Genomic DNA, 5,663 nt, shown 5'->3' with positions numbered 1-5,663 from the left:
GTACAGAGATTCTAAAAGCTGACGTTTCGAGCGTCAGCCCTTCGTCAGAGCGAATCGAGGGATTATGGGTTACGTGTAGTTTTTATAGTAGAGTAGGAGCTACGCTATTGGTGGTAACATGGCAACGTGAAAAATAGGAATATATTAGTTAAATGAAAAGCGTTCGTTGATACCGTGAGGATTAAGGGTGCCGATTTGAAAGATGAATTTTTGTTCCAGATTCTTGCGGCTTTCCGTCGTACCTAGATGTAGGGAAAGGCCGCAGATAGCCATGTGGTTTTTGGAGTGGTTAGGCAGATTAAAATGGCGAGCGACTGGCTTAGATGCATCCCTGTCATTCTTCTCAACATCGCGAAGGTGTTCGCGGAATCGGTCACCTAGTCGTCTACCTGTCTCACCGATGTATAATTTATTGCATAACGTACAGGTTATGCAATAAATGACATTTGCGGAGGTACATGTGAAACGATCGGTGATCTTAACAGATCGCTTAGGTCCCGATATCTTGCTAGTGTTGACAATGAAAGGACAAGTTTTGCATCGTGAGCGGGCGCATTTGAAAGTGCCGGGTTGCTCGTTAGTTTTGAGCGCGCTTCTAACTAAAAGGTTGCCTACGTTTTTGTCGCGTTTGAATGAATGAAATAAGTGGAGGTTGCTAAAAGTTTCTACCAGTCTCGGGATCATTTTGGAGTAATTTAAAATTACTAAGAATGATGCTTTTGACTGCGTGATTATGAGGATGGAAAGTGAGGGTGAATGGAATTCTGTCATTCTTATCTTTTTGTGACGTTTGTAGTGATGACTGACGATCAAACTGTTGGGCGCGATGATGGCCCGCTTTGACCACAGAGACAGGATAGCCACGTTTTTCGAAGAACTGGCACATCTCCTCTGATTTGCTGGAAAAATCGGAGTCATCACTACATAGACGTCGAAGTCTAAGAAATTGAAGATAAGGGATGGAGTTCTTGACATGTGATGGATGTGACGATGAATACAACAAATAACTGTGTGAATCAGTAGGTTTGTAGTGCACACTAGTACATAGCACATTGCCTCTAATGGAAACTTTGATATCTAGAAAAGCCAATGAAGTTTCCGAAATTTCCCAGGTATATTTAAGAGCCGGATGAAAAGAGTTGACGGAGGTTATAAATTGATCGAGTTCTTCTCTGCTGGATGAAATAGCGCCGATGCAGTCGTCGATGTAGCGGCCGTAGAGTTCAGGTTTGGGGCCGTTGTACTGATTGAAAAATTGGTGTTCAACATATCCTACAAAAAGATTGGCATAGCTAGGTACCATTCTTGTGCCCATCGCTACTCCATTAATTTGTTTGTAATAGTTGCCGGCGAATGAAAAACAGTTAAGCGTTAAAACTAGTTCGGCAAGGCGGAGGAGCGTTTCCGAGCTAGGTTCTTTGACAGTGCGTTGATCGAAAAAGTGTTTAAGTGCTTGAAGACCTTCGCTATTAGGAATGACTGTGTATAGAGATGTAATGTCCAAGGTGAAAATAAGTTTGTCTTGGCCGGAGAAATTGAAATCGCGGAAAATTTGTAGTGCGTGTGTACTGTCTTTAATGTATGATGGCAAAGATTTGACGATAGGCGTCATAATCCTGTCTAAGTAGCTAGAAATGAGTTCGGTGGGGCAACTACAGGCAGAAACGATAGGGCGACCTGGGTTGTTGGGTTTGTGAATTTTAGGCAAGAAATAAATGCACGAAGTTCTAGGGGTGTTGATGATGAGATTAGTGGCAGTGTCCGGTAATTCTTGATTAACTATAAGATGTTGAATGGTGTCTTTGACAAGTTTTTGATTTTTGGAAGTGAGATCTTTAGGGATTTTGGCATAAAACGAGGTATCCGAAAGTTGCCGCAAAGCTTCTTTTTGGTAAAGGTCGGACCGCCAAACAACTACCGCGCCGCCTTTGTCGGCCGATTTAACAACTATGTCGTTGCGTTTACTAAGATTTTTAAGCGCCGCCCACTCTTCCGAGGAAAGGTTGGAAAATTTAGTGTTGCGATTGAATTTAAGTTTGTGAATGTCGTGACGGCATTTTTTGGTGAAAAAATCTAAAGAGGCAAATTGTCCCTCTGGGGGAGTACATTTGGATTTGCGAACTTGAAGTGTTTCAAAAATGCCTTTGTTAGAAGTGTCCGAATCATCCTCTTTGTCGTGAAAAAAAGGCTTTTAACTGAACGCGGCGAAGGAATTTTTCAACATCTTGCTTAATAGAAAATTCGTTGGTGCGTTTGGTAATAGGGACAAAATTTAGGCCCTTACTGAGAACAGATTTCTCTGAGTCAGTAAGCGGAAGATTTTCTGGAATTGTAATTACGGTATTATGGCTATGCAATGTAGTGTCGTCGGTAATTTGCGGACCTATTAATTGTTGAAGTTTTAGAGTCTTGGTTTGTATACTACTTCCCCACCGACGCAGCACCACAGTTTCTTTAGAAACTACCCCTTCATTCACTGAGTACATAGTTCACTCTGAATTCAAAATAAATACGTTTCGTTTCTGAGAAAACGAAACAACAACATTCTTTTATTAATCGTACCCGGGTATTCCTGATTTCTGTATTAAATTTAACTTTTATTTTGCATTTACCTGTTCATCCACGCTTTTGCATACTCTGCTAGCCCTTAACGGACCAACTACGCATTATGCGTAGAAATATACTAGCCTGTTTGGAGGAGCGATTTCATAGGTTTTCAGGGGCTTGGTTACGAGGAATTCATTTAAATATAACTAATATGAAGTAGTTTTTTAGTCCATCGAAGCTTCGGTAGAATCTTGGAAGATTTCATTAAAGTTTTGAATGTAAATTTCTTTGTGTTGTTTTTTTGATCCAGTAACAGATTTTGCTATCGAAAGCGATGAAAGCGCCGTTGAAGCAACCTCGTTCCCAGGGTCTCTCATCTTAACGCCTGGGGCGAGCGCCAGGCGTTAAGATGAGAGACCCTGGGAACGAGGTTGCCGTTGAAGTTGACCTTCCTCTATCTTGTGTTCATTCGGGGAATAATTTCCTTGAGCATCCGGAGTCAGATGAAGAAGTGGGCTCCGATTTTTTGTCATACTCAGGCGATAGTGAAACATTCGAAGAAGGGGAAAAAGAAGATGATGAAGAATTGTAGACAGATGAATCAATTTGGACCGAAGAGTTCACCACAAAAACTGATATTGACTTTAATCAAGCTGTTGGAATGGCTGTGGATCCTGCATCATTGAAGTCAAGCAAAGATTTTTTTTAGCTCTTCTTTACAGATCAGGTATGGCAGCTGTTAGCCACTCAAACTAACTTGTATGCTTCACAGAAGAGAGGGCCTGAAGAAAATTCAGTTTGGTATCCAGTGTCTGTAGAAGAAATGAAAGCTTGGCTAGCTCTTTATTTGTGCATGGGTATTGTTAATAAGCCAAATATTAAATCCTACTGGAGCACTGACCCAATACTGTCCACCCCATTCTTTCCTGCTACTATGTCAAGAACAAGGTTTGTTCAGATTTTACGTTACCTTCATTTTGCTGATAACAACCTTGCCCCCAGACCTGACTCACCAGACTACAACAAATTATACAAAATTCAACCTGTTCTTGATCTTGTGGTACCCAGATTTAAAGCAGTTTACCACCCTGAGAGGGAACTTGCTGTTGATGAGACTCTAATAAAATTCAAAGGCAGAGTTCATTTTAGGCAGTTCATCCCAAGCAAACCTGGCAGGTTTGGAATAAAGTCTTTTACTCTTGCTGAATCAACCAGTGGTTATGTCCTGGGTAGCAAAGTATACACTGGAAAGGAGGCTGGAGTTGTCCAGAAAGATCTGGGGAAAAAAGCTGTCATGTCTTTGATGGAACCTTTTCTGGGCAAAGGATATTATCTTTTCATGGACAATTATTATACTTCTGTTGGTTTGTTTGGGGAGTTAGAAGAGAGGTCCACCCTTGCTTGTGGGACTGTAAGGTCTAACAGAGTATACCTTCCAAAAGAGATCTGCAATCCAGGTGAAGCAACTGAAAAGGGGTGAGTCCTTGTACCGACAGAAGGGAACACTGACTTGCGTGACAGAAAAGTTGTTAGCATGTTCGCCACTCTTCCTACAGGTGAGGAAGATTCTGATGAAGTGGAGAGGTCTGTGAAGGTCAGTGGCCATTGGCAAAAGAAAAACTTTGCCCGTCCTGGTGTGATCAACCTCTATAACACTTTCATGGGAGGTGTTGATGTTGCTGACCAGAGAGTGTCAACATATGCTAGACTCATGAGGGGCTCAGTGTGGTACTATAAGTTGTTCTTCTATGTTGTAGAAGTGTGCATTTCAAATGCACACATATTAGAGAACAAATCACTACTTCACTCCACCAGAAATGGCCTGCTTTTCAGATCATTGATTGATGAGCTCATCCAACAGCAAAGCTTCTGGAGAGACACAAGATCACCTCAAAATCCAATCCCACAGATTCGATTTAACCAGGGTCACTTTCACCATCTTGTGAGCCACAAAACAAGATCTACATGCAAGGTTCACCTGCAACGTGTGGATACCACATTCAGCTGTGCAGTATGTGGAGTGCGCATGTGTCAAGAGCCATGTTTTCAAAGGTACCACACCCTGAGGGATTACTATTACAATGATGAAGAGCGGGAAGGACCCAGACGTCTAAAGGAAGGAAGGGGGAGGCCTCGGGCAAGGGGAAGAGCAAGAACCTTGCAGAACTGAACATTAATAACATTAAGGCCATGTTAAAGGTAAAATTTTTAACCTGAATTGTTTTTTGAGACAATTAACTTTCCATAACAGTAACTATACAAACTAAAAAGAACATCATCTTGGTATTAAAGTTATTCAACTATACTTACCTGAGAGGTCTGTTATCCAGTGCAAATGAGCAAGGTTTTCATTTTAAAATTATAGTTTGATGTATTCATATCTTAAATTAAATGAAAGGACGTCTAAATTATGTATTTTTGTTGCTGATTACAATTTTTAAGCAAACTTACTGAAAAATGTGCATAATTATGGTAATTATGTAAATCGTGACGTCACAAATCAAATTTTATCCCATAATATATAACATAGATCAATAGCCCATTTTATACAGATCTCAGATATATATGGTTTATTATGGTTAACTTGAAAACACTATTGTGTACAGTGGCTTTTATCATGACCACTCAAAATAAGACCCCCGTGGTCCTTTAAGGGCTCGAGCATCCATCCTACAACCTGTCGTATTCTTGTTTCTGCTTTTACAGGGAGTTCAAATTGCAAAATAATTTACGTTCGGTTGAACGAAGTGAATTAGAACGGAATTGTTATGGAATTCACCTTGCTTATCATAGTGACCTAATTAGATGAATTTCGGCATTGGCGGGATTTTTATCTATGAAAATTGTTCCGCGGCACGCAATGCCTGTCGGCCTTTAATCCTGCGAAGTGGAAGAAGTGGGTCTAATGATATTGACCGTGATAGTGAAAAGTTTGTTACTGTCATTGGTCGTAACACCCTAAAAGAACTGTTCGAAATCTATCGAGACTCACAGATTTCACAATACAAGGTGGTAGCGTATTTTTGTGAAGATTCTGGTAGCGGTGATGGCCTTCTAAGGCCGATTTCGTATTCTGGTACAATTTCCTGCCCCAAAATAGGCCATTTCCGAATTCA

General features: G+C 40.8%; 1 pseudogene; it reads left to right on the top strand.

Moving 5' to 3' along the window:
- The first annotated feature begins 2,956 nt into the window (after positions 1-2,956).
- Positions 2,957-4,270, top strand: LOC138013906 (piggyBac transposable element-derived protein 4-like; annotated as a pseudogene).
- The last annotated feature ends 1,393 nt before the right edge of the window (positions 4,271-5,663 follow it).

Source organism: Montipora capricornis, chromosome 8 (genome assembly GCF_036669925.1).
Source record: "Montipora capricornis isolate CH-2021 chromosome 8, ASM3666992v2, whole genome shotgun sequence".
NCBI classification, from domain to species: Eukaryota; Metazoa; Cnidaria; class Anthozoa; order Scleractinia; family Acroporidae; genus Montipora; species Montipora capricornis.
This window is presented reverse-complemented; position numbering and strand designations above follow the sequence as displayed.